The 26,513-nt window shown below is 28.2% G+C and overlaps 1 long non-coding RNA gene across 3 annotated transcripts; it reads right to left on the bottom strand.

Annotated features, from left to right (window-relative positions):
* Positions 1-5,950: 5,950 nt before the first annotated feature.
* Positions 5,951-16,694, bottom strand: LOC113005835. Of its 3 annotated transcripts, none has more exons than XR_005575810.1 (6): positions 15,768-16,694; positions 15,041-15,273; positions 14,568-14,922; positions 14,339-14,491; positions 11,571-14,162; positions 5,951-7,924 (listed from the first exon to the last, which is right to left on the bottom strand). It is a non-coding gene; the product is annotated as an uncharacterized LOC113005835 (long non-coding RNA). The 3 variants fall into 3 exon arrangements; XR_005575808.1 differs by lacking the exon at positions 5,951-7,924 and having other exon boundaries at positions 11,312-11,730; positions 11,875-14,162; XR_005575809.1 differs by lacking the exon at positions 5,951-7,924 and having other exon boundaries at positions 11,312-11,708; positions 11,875-14,162.
* Between the last annotated feature and the right edge of the window lie 9,819 nt (positions 16,695-26,513).

The following is a 26,513-nucleotide window of genomic DNA, read 5'->3' as shown; positions in this document are numbered from 1 at the left end:
GATATGTTACATATTTAATATATTTGATTAATATAACAGAAAATATAATACTTTATATTATATATAACGTACCATTACGTGTCTTATTATACTATCTTTAGAATCTGCTAAAGATGCTCTATAATATTGTTTATTTAGTCGAAGCATTCCTTTTGGTGGTATAAAATGAGATAGTAACATTAACGTAGCAGCAACTTTGTCCTCTAAAAAATATTTTTTTATATAACGTAACAATTTTTATATATAGTTTTATATGTAATATTAATATGGAAAACACATTTATTTATAATATTATCATCTTTCATAGCATGATCATTAATGCTATCAGAAAGTGCAGCAGCAGTATCATCTCTTTTATTAATATGAATCTTCTTGACCAATTTATTAAAAAAGTCCATCCATGTCTTAATATTGACTTCCACGTTACAAATTTTCATATTCATAAAATCACTCTGAATAAATTTGTAATTATCTGGCATACAAAGAATAGGCCACTATTCAAAAATGTACATAAGTTGTGTATCTTTGGAAGTTTTCCACTGTAAATGACGATTGTTGAATGTACAATCCCAATGAGACTTGACTAAATCCCATGGTGCTCTATTATGAAACAACCAGTCAAAACTTTGTTGAAACTCGGGATCTATTAGAAAAAAAAAGAAAATTATTATTATATACTTTATTAATTGAATAAATCACGTTTTTATTTTGAAATAAAAATTAATGTGGATTATTAAGCTTTTAGAAAAATATTTACTTTATAACAAACTTAACGTAAAAAAAATTTGATTTAACACAAAGTATTTATAAACTGTATGAATAGAATATATTACAGCTATACTTAAATTTTTTATCAAAATACTTATAATATAAAATACTTTTCATTAAACGATGTTAAAAAACTTTTTATTTCAGATTTTGTTTGGAAAAAATTAGTTTCAATAAAAAGATTAATAAAACTAAAAGTTTTCAATATTATAATCACAATTAATGTTTAAAATAATTAATTTATTTTAACGTTTAACTGTGTTATGATAATTTAATTCTAAAATATAGTCATCTGTATGATGACTACTTTCTTTATCATTATTGCTTTCGGGATCAATATCAATCACTTTTTTTATTTTCATAGTTACGATTTCTCCACATATTTATTAATTTACCTCGTGCTGGAATTGATTTATTAATCAAAAAATTTTTTTTACTTATAGGAGGCACAAAATATGTGTTTAGACATTCTGTTGGAAAATCTTTGACAATAAGATTGCTAATTTTACTACAAACTTCGTTGCTTCTCCTATAATAATAAAATGTATTATTATTAAGTGTAGATATTATAAAATTTTAAGAAAGAGCATAGATAATATATATTTAAAAAAATAAACATTTTATCTTGCACGTTTATTTTCAAGATACGAAATAAGAATGTCACACATTTTATTGCGATTTTTTTCAGTAAACTTTCCCCGTTTTTATCATACATTTTTATTATACGTTGATCAGCACTTTCTTTTTGAAGCAATTTTCTTATTGATGGCATAGTCAGAATTATAAATTGTGATTCACTCGAAAAAGCTTGCTGACGTTCTATACAATTTTCTTTGTCTGAATCTGTTTGTTCATTTGAAGTCTCAGATGTAGTTGCGCTATCATTAATGATCTAATTATAAAAATAAATTTTATTTATATAATCTTTTGTAATCAAGTTACTACTTTTTTATACTAATTTAGCATATTAATTATAACCTTTCAGTATTATAATTTCAGTATATTTGAAAAAAGTTAGACCTAGGACATAATTGTTATTTTTAAAAATTACTTGATTAAAATATTTTGCCGTAATCACTGCCATCATAAATAAAATTATAAAACATGTTTCTCTTTTTAAATGGATTTTCTAAGTTATGCACAGAATCGGTTAAAATGTTGTCCTTAATGTAATTTTTTTTCCAGTAGTTTAAAAAACGTGCTCTTGGTGCTATAGATTCAATTAATTGTGCAATAAGTTCTTCAGTTAAATATTGTAAATCCTCTTCTTTAATTTTATTTTCTGAAAAAGATAGTATTTAAAGCAATGTTTATTTAAAACAGAAAATGTGTATTACAGAAAAAAAATATGTATTGCTTATTGCAATTTTCATATTTTAGGTGTATATTATAGGTTTTTATTATAAAGAAAATATTTCATATAAATAAGACACGTAACAATACAAAAATCTTTCTACTTACTTTCAAAGACGTCTGTAAGATTTTCAATTTTCAGTTCTTTCAAAATTGTTTTTATTTTTTCGTCAGCCATTATTGCAACAATTGAAAAATTCTTGAAATGGTGTCTTGTCACTATTGTTCCTTAAGTCGGGAAGCAATTAAGCGAATTCACGGGAGAAGCAGTTCACTGCCGAATCACATTTATCACGTTTTATACGCAGTTTATTGCAGTTTGAAACACACTCACAGCCTGTGATACATTAGTAATGCCGATAACACTCAGATCAGTTTGATTCGTTCTAACAATGCTTCCGTTTCGGACCACAAGAAAGATTTTTGGTTGAGTTCAATTGTTACTTTGGTGCTGCTCTCGTCAAGCCTGCGCGAGCTATGGCGCGTGGCGCTTGCCAGTACAGCAGCATGGCAAAGAAATGAATGCGAGTCTCAACAATTGAGAATCGAATCTCTTCCTTACGCCTACCGCACAAGCATTTCAGTAACGCATTATATTGCTTTAAGTACATATGTAATCTTAAACTGTATTCAACGCACAGAGAAAATCAAAACGTAGCGTAAGTGTGTCAACTTATGTTATTTTACGATTTTCTTTGTGCGTTGAATAAAATTTAAGATTACGTACATATTAACGCAACATAACGTGTTACGGGAAAATCTTGTATGATGAGCCTTACGATCCGAAACGAAGTATTGTTAGCACGTTTGAGTCGAACCGATTATGAGTGATCATATGAATAATAAATAATAAATATCAAACGCATTCGGATTATTGTGGAATAACAGTTTCATGTACAGTTTTATAAACATTAACTGGCATAATTTTTTTCTTAATATAATTATGTACGTAAAGTACAGAAGTTGACAATTGAGCAAACATGTTAAAAAATTATTAATTATCAATAAAGAAACGTGTGTAAAAAATATGATTATGTAAAATAAAATTATTATTAATTTTTTTAAGATAATTATTAATTCGATTATACTTATAACAGAATATATTATTTATATAAAACGATAATCATTAAAAAAAATGAAATAAATTTATTTTCATTAAAAAAAATATACTTTTACGTAAATATATTCATTTTAGACAATGATACTTTATATATGTATATATTAATTATATTTTTTGTTAATTATTGAACATTATGTTATTAATAAAACATTTTACCTAAAACATGTAGAAGTGATGAAAGAACAAAAATATAATTTTTTGAGATAAAAGTTTTCAATTAATGTTAATTTCTTAATATTAGAATCATGATTAGAAAAGAGAGAGAAAGATAAATTTATCACATCTAGAAATATATTTTTTGCATTAAAACAAAAATTTTACTTTGAAATTTTTGTCTCATAGTAATCTTTAAAATCGAAATTTGCTTCACTTAAGTAAAATTTGTACTTTGAACAAAAATTATTATTTATATATATATCTTAATTGATACAATATATTAATAAATTATTTTTAGTATTCATGTCATACATTGAAGGAAAATGTTTACTTAGTAACAAGAGTCAGGTTCAAGTAATTAGAGGTACTAGTTTTAATAAAATAATTTTCTACTACCAAACTGTTGTTTTTGTTCCAATGAAATATTTCTTCATTGATAAATTATTTGCTTTAAAGATAATATTTCATAGAAACAAAAAAAATTTGTTACTTCAAAATAATTATTTCTTTGGATTTAGAAATTTTAATTTAAGAAATTGTATTTGCTCGAAACAAGTAAATTTTTTTTCCGTGTATGGATTATTAAATAAAAGGTAGTTTTATTGCAAAACGACCTTCTTGAAGTTTGTTTGAAACTTTTGCTATGTTAAAAAATAATGATATTCTTTATAGGTACGTATAATTTGTAGGAGGAGACCATTGCAGTGATATTCAAAAGGTTATTGTATTTAAAGTTAATATCTTTCTACACCTGTTTCCTATGCTAGATACGTACCTAAGCGTACTGTATGTACGTATTTAATTATAGCGCAAAAATGGTATTTACAAATTTGATCAAAAAAAAGAGAACTGTAGATAAGAGAACTAGATAAATATATACGAATTATCTAAAACAAAGAAAATGGGAAATAATAAGTCAGGGAAATAATAAGTCAAATATTGATCATACATTTTTCGGAAAATTAGAATTACACAGGTCTACAAAATTAGGGAAGGGTGGGTCTTGTGCCTTAAACTTTAAATGATGTTTCTATAGGATTCTGATGCGTTGAATACGACTACGTTGTCCGTTTTCTTTCATCACTCTGTATTTTTTAAATAATCGCAAAAAACTTTTTTTGAAAAAAACTTGACTTCTTTATGAATTTTTTCTGGCTAAAGAAAAAATGATAGCAAAGTCAGCTTTACAGCATTTTACGCAGAAATGTTTCCAGAATGCAGAAAACATTTTTTTGCAACTTATAAAAATGTTTTATGCAAATCGTAAACAAAAAACTTTGAAAAAATTGTAAAAAAAATGATAAATTTTGAAATATAAAACCAAGTAATTTAAAAGATAAAAATCTTAAAAAATATTTGATTATTTAAGCTTATAGCTGTATGTTTCGAATTAATTCTTACTTAATCTTGTTCTCAAATTTACATTAATAATTCTCTTGCTGAGAGAATCAATAATCAGGAACACTGATGTGGTTAATCAGTGAAATTATTCCTCTATTTATTCTAATTTTGAAATGGACTATGATATCTTTGTTAAATATGTATCAATTACATAATTAATATATTCAATTTTATGAATATGCATGTGCACTGAGAAACATAGCAAAAGTTCTTTTTTGTCTATTATATATCAGTCTATTATACAGGAGAATTATTAATGAATGTTACAACGTTTTACCCTGAGAGCATTTATATCGACAGAACTTGTAATATACTAAGCGCTTGTTAGATGACAGCTGCTTCGGCCGGTATGCGCGCGCGCGTCGCGAGCAGTGCCGAATGTTACGTACAAGCCCCTGCTAAAAAATTTTTCTTAGATTTTTCTTTATATAATTTTTCAGAATATCTGTATAATTTTATAGATTTGTATAGTTTTTCAGATTTTTTTATAAAAATTGGATTACTTTTCATAAACACTTTGAATGTCTGCATCTTTTCTTTAAATTTTTAAATGTGTTAACTATGAAGTATCCTAAAATTTTTATTATTTTTTGTTCTATAATTTCAGATAAAATGTTATAAAATGTAAAATAGTTAAAAGCATTTTTTATAAAAATTGTAGGATGAAAAGTTCAAAGGAAAATGTACACTTTCCGAGTATTCTTATTATTTCCGAAAAATGTTTCAATTCGTATAAAGAGTAATTACGAGAAAAAATTTTATCAGGGATGTTTTCGGGAAAAATATGAAAAATTCACATATGTTCTGAGAAATTATGGTATTTTTCATTTTTTGTTAGAGAAAGATTTAAGAAAGTGTTAGAAAATTTGAAGAATTTTAAATAACTTTTTATTGAAACATTTTTCGGAAATAATTAGAATTACTAGGAAAGTGTACATTTTCTCTTTAAACTTTTCATACGTGTGTATTCTAAAATGTTCTGAGATTTCTCATCTTACAATTTTTATAAAATACTTTTAACTATTTTACATTTTATAACAATTAATCTGAAATTAGAACAAAAAATAATAGAAATCTTAAGATACTTAATAGTTAACAAATTTAAAAATTTTGATAAAAGATGTAGACATTCAAAGTATTTATGAAAAATAATCTAATTCCTATAAAAAAATCTGAAAAAACTATAAAATTATACAGATATTCTGAAAAATTATGTAAAAGTAATGTGAGAATAATTTTTCAGCAGGTCCCTATACGTATCATTTGGCACTGCTCGAGCTGCGTGAAGTTGGCCCCCCCACTATTAAAAATCTAGTAACGAATATTACTATTCGATTGGTGGTCGTTTGGTGGAGTTTGGTAGTCCATTCCCGACGATTGGTAGTCGAAATTATAATTAATAATATAAAAAAAAAGACATACTTGCGTGAAGTTGGCCCCCTTTTTGTAAAATTTGGCTTTGCAGACTGCATAAGAAATTATAACAGTAAGCATTCGTTTGGTGGTTGCTTACTGACGTTTGGTAGTCCATTTCCAATGATTGGTAATCGGAAAATTGTAATAATACAAAAAGAAGTAATGTATCTGAATAAAAGGTTCACCTAATTTTTTTTTCTTTTTAATTCTGTTTATATTGATAGTAACTTCCTAACGTCTGCTCCATAAATTTGTCTGTACTGCAAAGTATGTTGCTCTGCAGAAATGTTGTCATTAAGAATAGTTGTTGTGCTACTCTAGCACAATCCGGCACAACTGAAGAAATTTCAAAAATGTAAATTTTTTACTTACCCCTCCTCTTTTTTTTAATTTTTATCAATATTTAAGCTTTTAGAGATCATTATCTCTTGTTTTTACTTCAGCTATACCTCAATATAAAACCATAACTCTCAGAATATCTATATTTCTTTAAATATTACAACCATTGCAAATTATTTATATTTCATATATTTATATTTGAACAGTGTCGCGAAAAAATGCGGAGCTGGTAATTAATATTATTAATTTCTTTTTTGTAATTTTTATTTGAGTTGTCAACTTTTTTCTTATGGCACGAGTCAACACAAACGTAGCCCAAAGCAGTATAATTAAGAAAAATACAAAATTTGAAAAGTGCGGGGCCAACTTCACACACATTTGTAAATGTCAAAATGTAAACAATATTGAAGTGTATTAGTCTCACTTTTATTTATTTCTAGGTATTAACTTCGAAAGATTATAAGAATTTTGTAAGAGCTAAAGTTTTTTAAATACATGAATTTGAATATATCTACTTAAAAATGCGTGTAAAAATGTTACATAAAAGTATTATATAAAAATAAATGTAACTATGAATAAATGTCGTGAGAGCCAACACAAGATGTTCATGAGAGAATTAGTGTAATTGACAAACAATTATTAGATGTTTCAATCCTCTGATTTGGATCATCTTCAGTATAAACTTATTATTCCACATGCGACGATAATCAGGCTTGTGTAGCACAGGTACAAAAATTGTCAGTTACAAATAATGCAGTACAATTGCAGTGTGATACATTGCGGTCTGTGTCATTGTGGCAAGTTTTTTGAATGGTCACACTGACTACAATTGTACTGCATCATTTTCGACTATCCATTTTTGTACCTGCGTTACACAAGCCTGATTATCATAGCATATGGAATAATAAGTTTACACTAACAATAAGAATGATCCAAACCAGCGGATCAAAACGTCTAATAATTGTTTGTCAATTACATTAATTCTCACATAAACATCTTGTGTTGGTTCTCACGGCATTTATTCAGTTTGATTTACTTCTTCAGAGCCTTTCTAATAAATTGCGTGATGGAATATTAAACTGAAACGCAATTAAAGTAGCCACTATTTCATTTTAAATTTGCCAAAAGAATCGTATATGAAAATTCAACTACAGCGGACGGAGTTCTATGAGGGATGTGTGCTTGTAAAAAAAATATGTATGCACGGAGAAAAATGAAAACCATTACGATCAGTCGTCTAAAAATTGCATCTGCATTTATTGTGTCATCGATATGTTGCCATGTGCATCGATATTTGTATCTTAAACGATATGTGTTTCTTAATCTCTGCGATACTATTAATCTTTCCATTATCTTTGGCATTAACTACACCTATAAAAAGATTAAGTATTAATATGAAATCAATAAAAATAGAAAATTGCATTTATTGTATACATAAATATATAAAATGTTAAAAAGCCTTTTAAAAAATTGAAATTTCTCATATGTTGTTAGCAGGGATTGGAAGTAACGAGTTATTTGTAACGCATTGCCGTTATAGTTATTTTTTTTGTAACAAATTAGTAACGGCGTTAATTTTTATTTTTTGTAACTGTAACGGTAACGTAGCTACAGTCTAGTAACGGTAACGAATTTAATAGTTACTTTCATCGTTACTTTTTAATTTATAATATAATTTTTAATCTTCATTATTCAATCAATATTCATAGTTCGTTGTTATATTATATTTAAGATCGTTTTGATGAATAATTGTAAAATAAACCAATCACAGAATTGTATTAGCATAAAAACGAACTTTACAAAGATGTCAACTTTTGTTTAAAGTAAATAGTAAATTAATACCGATAAAAATGTAATACTATATAAAGTAAAACATTTTCATGATTTAATTTTTACATTACATTACAAAGTAAAACCTTCAAATAAAAGTCAAACCTTTGTGACGTAATTATTTAACTTTCTATTAAAAATATCAATAAAAAATGTATGTAGTTTATATTTAACAAATTCTATATGAATCTTATTCAGAAAATTCTATATAATTTTTGTAGTATTATTTATTTTAAGAACTGTAAGTTTAGAATTATATAAAAATTTTTAAACATAATCTAATTTTATTTTAAAATTAAAAAAGTAACAACAAAATAACGAATCGTTACTATCTATGTAACGGTAACGGTCACGAGTTAATTTTGAGTCACTAACGTATAACGGTATAGTTACTTTTTTGATTCGGTAACGAGTAACAATAACAAGTTATTTTTAAAAAGTAACTTTCCATTCCCTGGTTGTAAGTACCAAAGAGCATACATTCATGTATATACGAAGGATACATAAACTATAATAACTTTCTCAAATAATTAAAAGCACACATTAGTACTCTTTACCCTTCTTCAGCGGTACATTGTTCAGCGTACACGGTAAACAAAAAACACAGCGATGTGAACTACACGATAAGAAGAGACCGAAAGAAGATACATGTACACGCGAATAGGAGTTATTAATACGCGACACAAGCTAATAAAAAATATATTACACAAAAAATATCCTAGCCAGAAATGATTAGTCGAATCGACGTCGATTCGACGTCGATGCGTCGATAAATGGTCGATGGTCGAAAACTAGTCGATATTTTTATCATTTTCTACTTTGTCATAAAAATTGTTTATTAAGTAATTGCAAATATTTTTGTAAAATTTCTATTGACTTTTATTCAATTTTACATGGATCAACATAAATTGGAACGCGCAGTATATATTTTACTTTTTTATTACATTGTTTTCATGCATTAAAAAGTTGAGATATTGGAATGCGATATGTGTTCTTTTGCATACACAATTAAATCAACTTATAACCTGTATATAATCATGATCTGCAAATTGTGTAGAGATGCATATATCATTTGCATGATTTAACAACTTTTTAATAGCAATAAATGGATCTTAAAAATTGTTACATTTGTCATAAAAGAATGACACTTGGAAAAAATTTTTTTTATATATAATCATTATATAATTATGTACACATATATGTAAAATATATCCGTATATATAATTATATTATATGTAATTATATATATACAATTTTATATAATTATATGTATATTTATTTACATATAAATATACACAACACAAATATAAATTACATGTAAATATATATAATCATATATATTTATGTTTGGACATATTTTATATAAAATATTTTTTCCCGGGCATTTACAATGAATATATCACTAAGCTGCACTAACATTTTTCATACACATGTATATTTATAATAATTTTCATATCTTATAACATTTATAATTATTATAAGAATTCATCATATTTGAAATTTTTCTAAAGGAATTTTTAAAAACCTTAAATATTGTCAAATTTTATAAGCTTTCTATGAAAATGTAAAATGAAAAATGTAGAAAAAAGGTTTTTTTATTATTATATTATTTTATTATTATATTAATATATTATTATTAACTATACTCTCGAAATGCGCCCACATTAATCATTATCGTGCAAACAAAGTTGATAAATTACGACTATTACTATTATCGAACGGCAATGTACGCTAATATAAGTATGCAGCACTTACGCTACGCTTTTAGACTTGGCGCGAATTGCAATTGTGTTTCTTGAATGGTTGCGTTTTACAGTTGAGTGAGCGCTCACTGTTATTGGTGTATTCTTCAAGAACTAAAGGTCTGTTTGAATATTTTACTATGTTGATTTGATTTTATGTTTTAATTGTGAAATAGTTTGTTCTAGTTAAATAATGTTTTTTTTTTATTTACATTATTATATTAGGTACATTATTTTTCACAAATGAAAGTAAAAGCCAAAGAAGAATTTAAAGTGAATGATAGTGAAGTGTTGTATTTAGTTATGGCTGCAGCTGTTTGTAATTCTCTTGCATGTAAATACAATTTTCGAGGCGATGGCAATCAAAAGAGACCTTTTTGCAAATTACTGTTGTGGGAAGTGATTATAAGTGAATACATATTACTTTATAAATTTTATTTGTATTTTTTATAACAGTAGGAAAATACTTTGCCTTCTAATATTTCTTATTTCTATTATGTCTATTAGTAATTTTACACAAAACATTTTATTTTTAGGCGCAATTCATAACAAGAGACCTAATGTATCTGTTACGAATTTATCATTATACATAGAACAATGGTTAAAGAATGCTCTATATCAAAAACAAGATGATGAAAGTTTTAGAAGACGTGATAAAAAGTTCAAAGAAACAGATAAGCATTTCTAATTATATTTTGTTTGGCAAATACACATATGCATTTATATTTTCATTCAACATTTTATTCACATATTAAAGTAACATATTACAGTAATAAATAGCAATTCGATATTACTCAAGTTCACGTTAATATTATCTGTTAAAATCTCATCTCTAGATATTCCCAGTGAGAAATGATAACAAAATCGACGTCAATTCGACATCGATTCGATATCGAAATCATCAAAATGATATTATGGTATTTCGATGTTGATTCGATAGGTCATTTCTCGCTGGGAATTAGTATTAATTCGACATCAAATCGACTTATCGATGTCTGGTCGAAATTTAAGCCCATATTTAAGTCGAATCGACTACATATTTCGACCAGTGTTATCGACGTCGAATCGACGTCGATTCGACTAATCATTTCTGGCTGGGTATATATATACGCGCAAAATAATAATACAAAGAAATATAAAAACAATAAAAATATATGCAAACATACGTAGTAAGAAATAATAATATGCACAGATATAAAAATATATAAAAATAAAAAATCCGGTAATACCAATAACCACAGAAAAACGCTTGTATATCACATTCCCGCGAGACAAATTGCGTACGTGTAAAAATAAATAGAAATTAAGTATTGTTTACTCTTCTTCAGTGGTACATTGTTCTTAATATGTTATTACAAAGATGCACGCATTATTATATCCCTCATAATAATCATGTTAGCATATATCAAACTGTTTTAATGTAAAAACATATATTAATTACTCACTAATTATAATGTGAATAAACAGAGTATCTTTGATAGCAATCGATCCTTTGGCACCGGTCCAAGACATTTTGTGTCCTAATTCATATGCCATTGTATGTGTCAAGATATTGGAGATTATTTTTTGGCTTGTATCACCACCTATTTGCATAATAGTTTGCGTCTGTCAAAAATATTCAAATAGTATTATTTAAATATGAAAAAAGTACATGTTCTTGATTTCATAGAACTATTTCAGCCGGTGAAAAATTATATACGTAAAAAAAGTGTAGAAGATATAAAGTGTACAATAAGTAATAATACTTACAAGTAATTTACGAATTGCTTCATCGTTTTTAATCTATTATTAAATTCCCAAAATTCCCAAAATTCTTCTATAGATAATAATGGGAAATCGGGCAACAATGAGCAATATTAAGTCACTGTTTTCGTTTTCGATCTCGTTATTTGGGAATTTCTCTTTTAAGATTGCAAATAGTTCCTTCATTTTTGACATACACTTATTATATTGTTGTTTGCTTTCAATTTTAAATTCATGAACTTCTTTACTTAAATTATCCATTTTATCCCACAACATATTTGACATAGAACAAACGTATTAAAATTTGAACATAATGTACGTATACTTAAAATTTGCTTAAATTAAATATTAATAATTGTTTTAATAAGAATGTTATGTACTCAAAGTCACATTTTCTTTAATTTGGAAAGTGATGTTTGGTTAATATTGTTTTATAATGTATAATATTTAGGGACAATACACTTACAGTAAATGTAAATTAGACACAACAACTCGGAAGAAAGTTCAACATAGCAATTGATATTTGTGCAATCAATACAATGTCATATGTTTATTCAATTCGATGAAAAACATTATTACAGAAATATATAAATTTAAATAATCTGTATGAAAATTGAATCAAGAAAGATTTTCAGTAGACTTAAAAAAAGCAGCTATATCTTTATCAGATAATTATAAGATAAATCAAGCACTAAGAAAGTTTAATGTAGCAATATTAGAGTCCCTATAATACAATGACTGTTGCTTCAAATACACACACACACACACACAACACTTCACACACATATGTGTGTGTGTTTTATATATGTTGCTTTATATTTATTTATATTTCGTATGTAAATAAATTTATTTATATATGTCTGTATATATTTATATTATATATGTTCTTACATAAAAATTTTCTTACCGTAAATTGTAACATTGGAAGCAGTTATAATGAAAAGATAGCGTAAATTAGTTTTTGCAAATGCAGAAATGTGAACATTATGTGTGTCACATATATACTCTGTATTATATATGTGTTGTGTGTCTACATATATAAACAGATTATATATAGTTTACAATTTTTACATCAACAAAATAGAGCAATGACAATAACAATTACGTTTCCTCGGATACATACAAGTGAAGATACAAACTCAAACAAAAGTGATTGCTTTATTTTATGAACTATAGTCATACAAAATACCTTTGTATAGAGACATTGACGTCCAGGCAGGATTACCGATTCTTGTTTTTAATACATAAACGTCAAAGAAGCCCTAGCTAGGATACTTCATTATTAGAAAAATTATTTGTATTTATTAGTAAAAGCTTTAAAAGAATATAAATTTACAAAAATCGGCTGATTTCATTTTGCTGATTTCATTTTACTGGTACATTAAGGCCCGGTTTTTCATTATCTGGTTAACTTGTAGTTAAACCTAACTTGGAGTTTCAACCAATGAGCTTCACTTATGGCATCATCATGAGTGAAGCTCATTGGATAAAACATTAGGTTAAGTTTAACCACAAGTTAACCGGATAATGAAAGATCGGGCCTAAGAATTTTAAATGATCGTAACCGTGGCGAAATTTCATAAATTATGAGATGAAATATAACGTGCATATAACGTATTATTTTCGTAGATAAAAATATGTTTTAATAAAGAATAATAGTCATTCTGATAGTACCGTTTTTTGTTTGGACCTATTCTCATTGTCTTAAAAAGAATCGTTAATTTGGAACATTGTGTCTGTAACAGCTTATCAGTAATTGTATCATTTTATTTGTCGACAATTATATTTATTACGGATATAACAAGAAACACTTAAGAGCCTGTTTACAGTTGGATTATTTATGGTATAATAATTAATAATACAAATTATTTTATGTGACACATGTCATAATTAATATATACAAACATATTTAAATTATCCGATTATGATATATTTCAAAATTTTAAAGCAACAATTACAGAAAGTAAAGTTGCAAAGATAATTTTAAAAAATTACCGTTTACTTAGTTATATTTACAATTACAAAACTGTGCTAAAACAGTTTTTTTATTTTTATACAATTACAACATTAAAATAATTAATAATCATTGTAAAAAAAAGTTTCATTAAGTATCATACCCATTTTGTACGAAACTCTTCTGTTTAAAGATTTATTTCTATTTTCTGTAAATTTTCCTCATTTTTTAACGGTAGACTTTCTGCAAATTTGCAAATGTCTACTGTTGTATTAGTTTATAATGAGGTTGATTCTTGCTTACAGTCACGGTTGCTCTGTTTTTTTTTTAGTTCTTCAAACTGTAACAAAATTTTGTGCTGAATAAACAAAATTTCCTTCAAATAAACTGTAGAAAAAAAGAATAATATTTTAAAACAAAATGACATATTATAATTTAACAAATGTTGCAGACAACACAGATTATATTAGAAAAGTAAGAAATAGTAATGTAGGAATTCAAAATTTTAAAAATTACCAATTTTGATAGGTTTATCTTGTTGCTCCTCAATTTTTTTAATTATTTTTTTTAATGGATCCTGTTTTCGCATTGACGATGTCGATGGTACACTTTCAAGAGCAATATTTGATTCTAAATTTTCTTTTCTTACGCAATCGTCTTTTTCAATTTCTGTTTTTGATGATAACAATCCAATATTATTATAATGAACATTATGAAAAATTTTGAATATAAGAATAACATGTACCGTCATAATTAATGTCATCCTCGTCGTCAGATTTCTGTGTCGGTGAATTAAGTTAAGAATCTTGTGGCTTCATGTTTTTCACATTGGATTTTTCTTTTCGCATAATGTTGTCACAACTTTTCGATTTTGACGTTTTACCTTTATTTGGTACGATTGGGAATGGTGGTAATACTTTAGAAGTATTGCGTTTTCTTACTGGAACTTTATCCGAAGAATCATGAGAACTGTAAGCATCATCTGAATGCCGCACTTTAGCTCGTACGTCTACTTTTTTTATATTCTTCCGGAGTAATAGATTCTATATCAAAAAGCTCCATAGCCATTGCAACTTTATCAACTGCTTGTTCGTATGAATCTGAAAAAGAAATATGTATATAAAATAATATATCTATATATATTTTTTGTACGTAAATGTTTTTAAATTATTAAATTTGTAAGGCGTGCTGTACGTGCTATTATTTTTATCAGTCTACCTGCATATCTTCTTAATTTTACATTGTTTCCAATCTTCTTTTGGCGTCTTCATATTGGAAATAGCTTTATTAATTTTTATTTGATTTTGGTAAAGAGGCCAAGAAGCTATTGTTTGGTCATGATTAAGCCATGTCGTTGGAATCATTTCTATCCCCTCGTCGAACTCCACAATTTTATATTTTGAGGTCGTCATTGTCGACAGACGAACACGTCCAAAATGTGAAGCCAGCAACTAGATAAAAAAATGACTTGAATATGCTAAATATATAATACATAACGAAAATATCATCCTTTTAAAAACCATGAGTCTTACGCAGTAACATTGATTTTCAATATAATTTACTTAAAGACTAAAAATAGATATTAATGATTTAAAAATTTCTTCACGAAATGTCCCTTTCTCTTGTGTTAATTAAAAAGAAATAAAAGATATTTACATACTTCATTGTTTAAAATTAAAAAATAAAAATAACTTCGAGTTAATAATAAAACTGCATAAAAAGACATTTATTTATTATTAACATCATTTAATACCATTAATTATAAGTATGAGATATAGGAAACCCTAATAGCACAAGACGTCTTCGGGATGATCTTGAATTCGTCTTGAATGTCCCGGGACAATAATGGGACTTAGGATATGATACTAAGATGAAAATTTGTGGACTTCCCGAGCAATGTTAAATAAACTAAAGGAATTCTATATACAGCCTACATTATACCCACTGGACGTAATTTTAAGTCGTCCACACAGCACACTGTATTCAAACGACGTTCTTGAGATGTCTAAATCCTAAGACGAGCCTAAGGACGTCCTTTGACCGTCTCTCTGTGTCATATGACACAAACTAGAAAAGCTAAGGAAAAATAGAAAAGTTCACGGTTATAATACTTTTCCGCATTCCTACATTATCAAATAACTAACTCCTTTAATGTTAAAACTCCTTTAGTGTTATTTAATAAAGATTTGAATTTGAGCAAAGAAATTTGAGATTAAGAATTTTGCTTTAAACAAAAAAAACCAAGACTGCCTACGGAGGGTTAATCCAGACTATATATAATATCTAAGTATGTATATAAAGAATTTAAGAAAGTTTTTATTATAAATTACACTTAAACATATAAAATTATTTTAATAAAAAAAAAACGTTTGTATTGTATCAGAAAATTAAGTATACGAGTAGGATTTGTTTTTTTTGCTGCATTGGACTGCACTAGCTTTTCTTTTTTGCTTTCATCAAATTTTAAACATATACCTAAATATTATTTTTAACGCTGAATGTGCACTACTTCAGCAATAAAAAGCAGGCCTATAATACATAAGACAGCTACTCTGAATCATAAAGATCAACTTAAAATTATACATTGTTTTTAAATAATTAATCACATATTTAATCCCTAACGAATAAAAAAAAATAAAAAAATTTCTTTGATATATAATAATTAAATGTTAATTTCACAATTTCAAACATATAAAGATTTAGAGCCACTGTTCATATATCATCAAAAATTTGCTGCGTTTAGCGGAAAATACAGCTTTGCAATTGTTGTAAAATTCTTTAATATAAATAGTTATACATTCAGATACAAAAAGTAAGGGCAAATATTAATTATATCAAAGAATTTTACAACGGTATCAATAGACAAAATAGATCTATGAATGAAGAAACCTCAATCTACATCTCAATGAGCAGACAATATTTAAAAAAATTTTTTTTTAATGTTTTCTTTAATAAACATTTGTTCATACTTAATTTAGTTATTGTATTATATTGACATATTTTCTAGTTGCATTCTTAAATAAATAATAACAAAAAAGTTATTCCAGATGCTAATCCGCATTTGTAAATATCAGTAGAAAAACTATAATTTCATATATGTTTATATAAATAATATGGTTTAATTATACACAGTTTATCTTTTCAATAATATAAATTTACTTAATCTATCAGTTATATACACATATTAGAATAAAGTGTTCACACATCATCACGAGGGATCCAGTTCGCAGCGATCACGGAGGTCAAGCAACGTTCACCCGAGTCGCGACTTGGATGGGTGACCGTTTGGAGATTTTCGAGAAAAAATTCCCGATTTTTGTTTTTGCGAAAAATGTTTTTTAAAATGTTATTAAAATATTGTTTTGCTCATTGGAATTATGTAGGGTAATAATATAATATATTTATGCGGATATTCCTTAAATATCCTAAAATGGACCTGAAATGCGTATGTATATCCCGAAGATTGCGAATGGACGTCCTTAGGACTCCCGACGGGACGTCCACAGGATGTTTCAGGACTATAACAGGTAGTCCCCAGGATATCCTGCTCGTCCCGACAGGACGTCCGTAGGACGTCCCTGTGCTATTAGAGAAATATACATAATTTATTGTCATTGTATGATAGTCTACACAATTTTGCAATAATTGTGTTACACATCCAGGCCTTAACATCATTACTTTTCTTAAGTACGTATATAGAAAATGTACCAGAGGTACAAGGTTCATAAAACAAATCGTCAGTTGGTATTAATCGCTTTCCAATTACAAATGTAGTATCTCCATTCATTGCGAAATTTAGTGCTTCGACAAATATTCCATTAAATAACATCAAACAATTGTCTCGGCCATTATTGTTACAATTAAAGAATAATTTTCCCTCACGCAAAATTTTGTACTGTGAATCATATTATCTATCGTTAGTAACAGGGCCGTCTGTATGTACTTTTTCAAGTGATAAGCCAGTATTACTCGAACGTGCCTGAAGTGCTGTATTTTGAAACTCTATCAACCGTCGCGAAATTTGTTGCAATGGTTTTTCACTTTTACGAATCATGCCCTTTATACATGAGATATAATTTTCAAATCTGAATGCACTGAAATTATCTAACGCACCATATTTTTTTTCATCCTGTACTAAATGCGTCAAGTTATGAACATTATGAGATACACATCGTCTACCATAAAGAATTTCAAATAAAGCCACAAAGTAATTTAATAACTGTTTTGCATAATCAACATATTGTGAATTCAGTGAATAAGTACAACTGACTAAAATTGTAATTGCAACATGCAGTGTTAAAAAATTATCATACATATCCTTTCTTAAAATATCTTTTAATACAATAGAACCGGTATATAACAAAAATTGTCGAAACTCAGTAGCTTTCCAAAGTTTTAAAAATTTCAACAATCTTGGTAATCTAACAAAGTCAGATGGTACACTTTTCCTGAATTTAATTAAAGCATCAGAAATTATGTTTCTTTGATTTGCAGATATTTTAATACCTAACGGCCCATGTATCCAAAGTAATAACAATTTGCGCATAACATCTAAGCATATCATGTGCATGTAATCTAGGGGTACATTTAAAACTAAGCCAAGAAAAGGTATTCTATTTAAAATTGTTTCACTGACTTGATAATTGCCTTCACCAGAATAAACAAAATTTTTAAAGTTTTCATCAGTTCTTAAATGTGTACTTTGTTCGCTAGGAAAACACGTGACCTCTTCTATACATGTACCTATAATATCGCATTTCGTACAGCTATTATAACCACTATGGTACTTTACATTTAAAATAAAAGCTTTCGCTGGAACATCGCAAATTAAAGCATGAATTTTAATTTCATACTGAATTCCATCATATTCAATACCATTAGTAACTAAATTCACAGCTTCATCTGTAAACATTTCTAAAAATGAATTTGAATTGTCTGGCTTTCCTTCCCCATAATATATACCTATCATGTGTACATTTCTGGAGTTTGAATCGGAACATAAAATGGGCCACATATTTTTTTCCGAAGACTTTCCTAATGGCGCGCCGTCGGTACTTATTAATAATTTAATGCATGTATTATTACATTTTGTAATACGATTTTTAATGATATTTAAAATAAAATTTTTTAATCCGTAGTGGTAATACTTCCCCCCTGCAATTTCGAATACTTTGGTAGATTTTGGCGTATCGAGCAATGTTCGAGCATTTGCAGGAAATGGCACATATGTATTTTTTCTTAAAATTAATAATAATTCATTCAATGCATTACGTTTAATTGAAAACTTCAATGCCCAATTTCGTATTTTCCGTTTAAACATTTCACCGTTATTGTGTACATTATATTCTGATTCAGATTGGTTCTCAGATACTGTTTCAATATTATTAGTGACTTCCGCATTTAGAGCTAAGTTATCTTCATTTTCTCCACTTGTACATTTAAAGTACTGCTTTCACGGGATGAAGAACCATTGTCATCATAGGTATAATCATCGAAATCTACGTTAGAAACAGTTATGCTAGCAGAATCATTATTTTGCAATGGTGAAGATGTTTCATCATTAGACTTCTGCCCACGAAGACGTTCAATTATTCTTTCTATTGATACAGCCGTATTTTGCTTGAATAGTCTCCAAATATGTCGGTCTGAATACAACTTATTTTGCAAACGACGTCTAGAAGGCATCTTGTAATAATATTAATTTTTTTCTTCAAAATATATGTGTATCTGTTTAAAAAACATAGTTTTTTAAATAACTATAAAGGCAATTTTTAAGAAATTGATTTTTGATTAATATAAAGGTTAATATAATAATTATCATTTATAACTGACATTTTTGAACTAGAAGTTTTCTAAAACCTATAAAAGATACATATAATACTGAAAGAAATGGATCATGTGTCGTTCAAACAAAATAAAGAGAAGAAAAAATAATATCGATCAAAATGTAATAGAACACCCCGACATACTTTATTGAAAGCCAATTAAAATATCACACGCGGTTTATAGTTATTTTTGTGTACATTATACATACGTAGATCAATCCACGTTCTCCGCGAAATACATTTTTTCGTATCACGAAAGGCACAAAAAGTCAAGTTCAAGTTCCGAAAGTATTTTAGAATCGAAATATAATGTAGATTATGCATAAAGCATATTAGAATAAAAAATCTAATATCGCGTTTTACAAAGACAATAATAGAGTGGAAAACACAAAGGAGGTTCTGAAAAAAATGACGGATGATTGCATTAGCAAACGGACTCAAAAATCGTGTTTCCAAATATGACTCATCGTGATTGATTTTTTAAGCTTCATATTGTGTATACGATGCTAGAAATCGGTCCGAGTTTTTGATCTGATAAAAAGGTATAAAGTTTAATAATTATAACCTCACATATTAGACTAATAACTTTATAACGCTATTTAGAGTCATCAAAGTACAAATATTTCTATTCGAGAACTTGAACCGAGATCTCGGATTTCTAGCATCGTGTACGTAAAGCTTACAAGGCACACGTGCAAATAGACATGCAAATATTATAGATAAAAATAAATTTCTTTATACTCACATTTCTTTTATTCTCACTCGTTTTTTCCACAATCTATTATATATAAGATATTTTCCACAAGCTCGTTACAATTTAATTTGCCTCGAGGAATTAACACGTTTGCACACGTAAGACACGGAGAGATGAGGGCCAGAACACCACAACACAGTATAAGAAAAAACTTCTTTCTTATACTGTGACCACGAGCCATCTGCAAGATGAGACATGTGCTGGCAGGCGCCGCGTTGTTATCGCTCGTTGCAAAAATCATCAATCAGATTATCATGGCGGCGCACATGCGCACACGTTAGAAGTAAATATCTTAAATAGAATGTTGCTAGATTATTTCATATGAAACGTTTGGAAAGATTTAAAACGAAAGGTCTCCAGAATATTAAGAGAATATTGCGAAAGTAATATTTAAAATAGAATGTCTTTAAAATATTTAATTCGCAACATTTTGAAACATTTCAAATAGAATGTTGCTAGATTATTTTGTATAAAACGTTCGGAAAGATTGAAAACAAAAATCTCCAGAATATTGAGAGAATATTGCGAATGCAATATTTTAAATTGAACGTCTGTAGAATATTTCAAATAAAATATCCTATTTGTAATATCTTTGCAAGTTTGCAGAAATATTTTAAATAAGATATTCTGTAAAAAACATTTGAAATATTTCAGCAATATTCTAATGACATTCCGTGCTGTGTGGGTTAAGTGTATTATCACACAAATGTACATACACTTAAGTGTTTTTTTCTATTATTTACCTTTTTATTCAGCTATACACATTTTGAGTTATACAAAGTTAAAACAATAACATGGAATTTCATTAATATGGCCTTTTAAGCGAAATTTTTATATTAAAATATTTTTTCGATGAATCGATCGTCATTCTAGAGAGCGGTGTTTAAAAACATTAAAAACATTATTTTATGCTTGTTGTTTAATGTTAAACAGAGATAAAATGATATTTCTAACTAAATTTCTAATGGTATAGTTAAAGTTACTAAACACAAAAAAATTCTATATTAGGAAAATTCTAAACAATGGAAAATTAAAAATACATAATTTTGTAACAAGATACTGTGTTTCTTCTAAACTAAACTAACTTTTTTAAATTATTCTTATAGATAACCATATTACAACCACTTTTTTTCTGCCAACGATTATGCAGAGCATTAGATTTTTATAAATCACGTCCTAAATAACAAATATCTCATTACTTTGAGCCTAGAATCTGTCAAACAACACTTTGACGAATGTAATCGTTTAAGTTTCAATAGAAAATATTAATTATAAACAAAATAATTTAATAAAATGAAAATGAGTGCCATATTACCCTCTTTTCCTCTATTTATTATTTAGGACGTGATTTATAAAAATCTAATGCACTACATAATTAGTGGAAGAAAAAAGTGGTTGTAATATGGCTATCCATAAAAATAATTTTTAAAAATTAGTTTAATTTAAAAGAAACACAGTACCTTGTTACAAAGTTATATATTTTTAATTATCCATTGTTTAAAATTTTGATTTAGAATTTTCCTGTGTTTAGAAACTTTAGAAATACTATTAGAAATATTATTAAAAATATCATTTTATCCTAGTTTAACATTAAACAACAAGCATAAAATAATGTCTCTAATGTTTTTAAACACCACTTTTTAGAATAACAATCGATTTATCGAAGAAATATTTTGATATAAAAATTTTGCTTAAAAAACTATATTAACAAAATTCCATGTTATTGTTTTAATTTTGTATAACATGTAAACGGCTGAATAAAAAGTTAGATAACAACAAAAAAACACTCGAGTGTATGTACCTTTGCATGATAATAGTTTAAGAATAATGAGGAAATGTATGTAATTAAAGGTTAAAAGTGTACCTTAAAAAACTGTAGAAGTGCTCAAAAGTAAAAATGCCTTCTAACAATTGTCGGTTATTATATATTGGCATATTAGCGTCACTAAAAAAACGGCGGTCTACTAAACGAATAACTCCATAAGCAATTGTTAAAATACATTACCTAATAATGGAAATAATAGTGGCAACCATATTGTCGACAGTACCTGTAATAGCTTTTTCTCCTCTACGTGATTTAAAATCTAATGCACTTTTTGAGATCGGTTATTACTTGAAGTGATTAGGAAGAGAGGACTTATAAGATTAAGTGTGGTTTAGAGCCTAAGCAGAATGGTTGACTTATAACTTTAAGACTAAGTTTGACGACTTAAATCTTTGTCTTTAGTAACGCACAATAACTGTCTTGTGTCTCAAGTCTTAAGTTACAAACAAAATTTCTTTTTAGTTTAAGACTTAAGACAGTTATTGTGCGTTACTAAAGACAAAGACTTAAGTCGTAGAACTTGTCTTAAAATTATAAGTCAACCATTCTGCTTAAATTCTGCTTATTAAAGTCTTACAAGCACCTTAGCTAGCTATGCAAACCGCTCGCCCCAAAGCCTTGAAGAGAAGTAGTTCTCCACATACCACGCCTTCTCATCATCTTCTTCTTCTTTAGGGCCATGGATTTTTCCTTGGACAGTCCTTGTTGGGACTAAGTATCAATTTTTTATTCGGGTCAGGTAGTAAATCCTGGCCAGGAATTTCTGCCTCATGCAGTGGATAATGCCCCGAGATAACTCATCTCCTCCCCAATACCTGAGACCAATGAAATTACCCGAGGAATCCATTTTGGCAATATTTCTAAAGTTTAAGTATTATTTCGTCACAAGACACTTATTAAATATTAAAGTGCTACTATTGTAATGCATTAAAACGTAATGTCAAATTCTTTCGTACAGGGTAAAGTCGGTATTTACGCCGCGAAGGAATGTACGCCACAACAGTCAGAAAAAATAGAAGGAATAAAGATAGTTTGTTTACAACCACTTTGTTATGTGCCTTTATGCTATATTAGTATTGTATTGTAATTACAGTTCTTTATTATTAATATTAATGAAAATATCGTGAATTGAATTAATTTTTTCATGTAGAAGTAGCGCGATAGTGTATTACCATCTACGTAAAATGATTACTGTAGAAAATATAAAAGGCATAATGATTATTTCATGATATGTAAATGTAGAGCGATAGTAAAGGATGAAATACAAGCAAGATACAAGTGCATAGTTCTCGTATTCTTTATTTAGTTTGATATCTTGTATGTTCCATTTATTTAAGATATACGGCCTTTTCAGCGAGCGGGATTTATGCCGTAATACAGACATTGCGTGATTGGAAAGCAACATTGACCCTATGTTGAACACTATGTTGAGAACAGAATGCGTACATATCTGTACTTTGTTGATGTCTGTGCATATTAATTTCTTCAATATTGCATTATTATTACTCTGTAAACATATTTATTGTTTTTATTCACTAATAAACTTTGTAAACACATTTTGTAAGTCATTATGTTATTTTATATTATATTTGTAAATATTATTTGTAAATAATTGATGTGCCGTGTATCTTACACATGAATAGTCGTAAATCCCGCCACTTTTTATACGACAAAAATGCAAGGGTTTCTATAAGTTTTTTTTCAAGTATAAGAAAAGAAATATTTACAATTTTTTTTATAATAGTAAATAGTATGAAGTTTTTATTAGCATAATTTATTTTTTTTAAACATAGTAAATAATATTTAATAAATTAAATTTTTGATAGCTACGGTGTATATATCCACTTTACCCTATGTATTTGTGAATATTTTAATAATATTCATGACTTTAAAATCCAGGTTATTAAACAAGTATTGCACTGATAGAGGTTGGAGACCCAGTTTCATTAATTCTTTTATCATTATCTTGGAAACTATACTTAAGTGGGGACAAGCCCAGAAAATATGATTAATAACTCGTACCTCTTCTCCGCAAGAGTATGGCCGGGATTTCACCAATCTCAACCTATGTTTGATATTTTTAGTAAAGGCCAAAACCGTAATTATAATTATAATTATTCTGACAACGATTCCGAGTAAACCTCTGTTTAGTTTAGATTTTTTAAAACTTCTAAGATCCAAATCTTTAAAATGATTGGAATAATATTCACTCATTCCCTTCTCCATAGAGTCAAAGCAGTAACCATCCATCGCTAGATAATCATTAAGCACGCGTCCTATTACCCTCCCTAAAGACGATCTTATTAATAATGGGAGTTCCATCTCTGGACCTCTCTTTTGCCAACGCGTCGTCTATCTCATTGCCCGTTATATCTTTATGAGCCGGACACCATGTGAATCTTAACAACAGATAATTATTTTAATCAAAGCAATTCTTCGATGACATATATCCATGATAATAGGATCCAGTAATTTAATATGAGAGTTGTAATTATAAAATAAAGTATAAAATCCCACCGATAATGGTCTCCTCAGGAATACCGTTATTTTCGAAAAAGTTTAACTAGTCATTTCAATCCTTTCTAGATATAAATTTGCCTAGAGATTTATATAGAGAAACAATAGAAATCCTATTATTTAAAAAGTTTTTACAAAAGATTGATATACAAACAATTTCTAATTCAGTTATGCTCCTAAAAAGACTCCAAGTCGTGCAAAATAGGATCCAAAAAATTATTACAAACAATAGTAACCCCTTCCCCTTAGTGTACTTCATGTTTTTCATGTCTGAATGTAATGAAGTTGTTAAAGGAAAACCTATCATTATAATGAAGCCAGATTTCTTAGAGGCATGCAATGTTATAATTTAACAATAGATCAAAAAATTCACTGTATTTACTTTTAATGTCTTTACAATTCCAATGGAGGAGGACTCTAACCATGACAGAACTAACAAAATATAGAAAGAAACCGGGCTTCACAAAACTTTAGTTTTAATTTATTGTTAAAGGACCCCGCACGATTTGTATGAAAAAAAAACGTGTCTGGTTGATTTGCTTGAATTTTTTATATGTTGTTGTACTTGCATCCCTAATGAAAAATCTCAATTTTTAGAACATTTCTATGTCTAGTTTCGGAATTAAAAATAATTAAAGGTCTACATGACATCGGCTCATATGTATTACCTAACCTACACTAGTTTGAACTTCTATACTTGTTCATATATGTATATCGGTACGTATGAATGTCTGTAGATGACTGCATGTGCGTGCACACGCGCCCGCACGCGTGCATGTGTTTGTCAGCAGAGATAAGGACCGCATGATTTGTCATTCTCATAGTATGTAATTACTCTAAACCCCCTCTACTTGTGCCTATTGTGTATGTGTGCGTGCGTGCCTGCGTGCGTGCGTGCGTGCGTGCGTGCGTGCGTGCGTGCGTGCGTGCGTGCGTGCGTGCGTGCGTGCTGTGTGTGCGTGCGTGCGTGCGTGCGTGTGTGTGTGTGTGTGTGCGCGCGCGTGCGTGTGTGTGTGGTGCGCGCGTGCATGCGCGCACGCCCGCGCGCGTACGCATACGTCCGCGTGTGCACGCATACGCAGTCATTCACGGACATTCATACGTACCAATACACATATATGAACAAGCATAGAAGTTCAAACTAGTGTAGGTATACATATGAGCCAATGTCATGAAAGAGACCTTCAAATATTTTTAATTCCGAAACTAAACATAGAAATGTCCTAAAAATTAAGATTTTTCATTAGGGATGCAAGTACTACAACATATAAAAAATTTAAGTAAATTGACCAAACACGTTTTTTTCATATAAATTGTGCGGGGTCCTTTATCGAATTAAAATTATTTTTTAATAGAGATTATTTTAATAAGTAATTGTTTAAAGAGATTTACAAGTTTTATTAATGAATTAAAATTATGTTTTGACATAAATTAACAGTCCCATGAACTGAAGCTGTATTGTAGTAATGACATAATTTTAATTTATTATTAAAAATTGTAATTCTATTTACATTATTTTTCAAATAAATCTTTGCATCCGAGTAAATTTTTTTATACAATTAAAAATTAAAACAACGCCCAACCAACCATGGTATCCCGTATACCGCCCGTATAGGTGTATAGCAAAGGACACCGAGTTTCTCCATGGTAGCACGTCGATTTTTGTCTTCTCTCTCGACCCAGCGTCGAGCGAGGAAGATGCGCTATCAAAACGGCCCCCACTACTTTCTTCCCGCACCTCGATCTCCGCCGCGCTGCCACGAAACATGT

This window comes from Solenopsis invicta, chromosome 11 (assembly GCF_016802725.1).
Source record: "Solenopsis invicta isolate M01_SB chromosome 11, UNIL_Sinv_3.0, whole genome shotgun sequence".
Lineage (NCBI taxonomy): Eukaryota > Metazoa > Arthropoda > Insecta > Hymenoptera > Formicidae > Solenopsis > Solenopsis invicta.
Note: the sequence above shows the minus strand (reverse complement) of the source record. Positions and strands in the feature narration are given on the sequence as shown.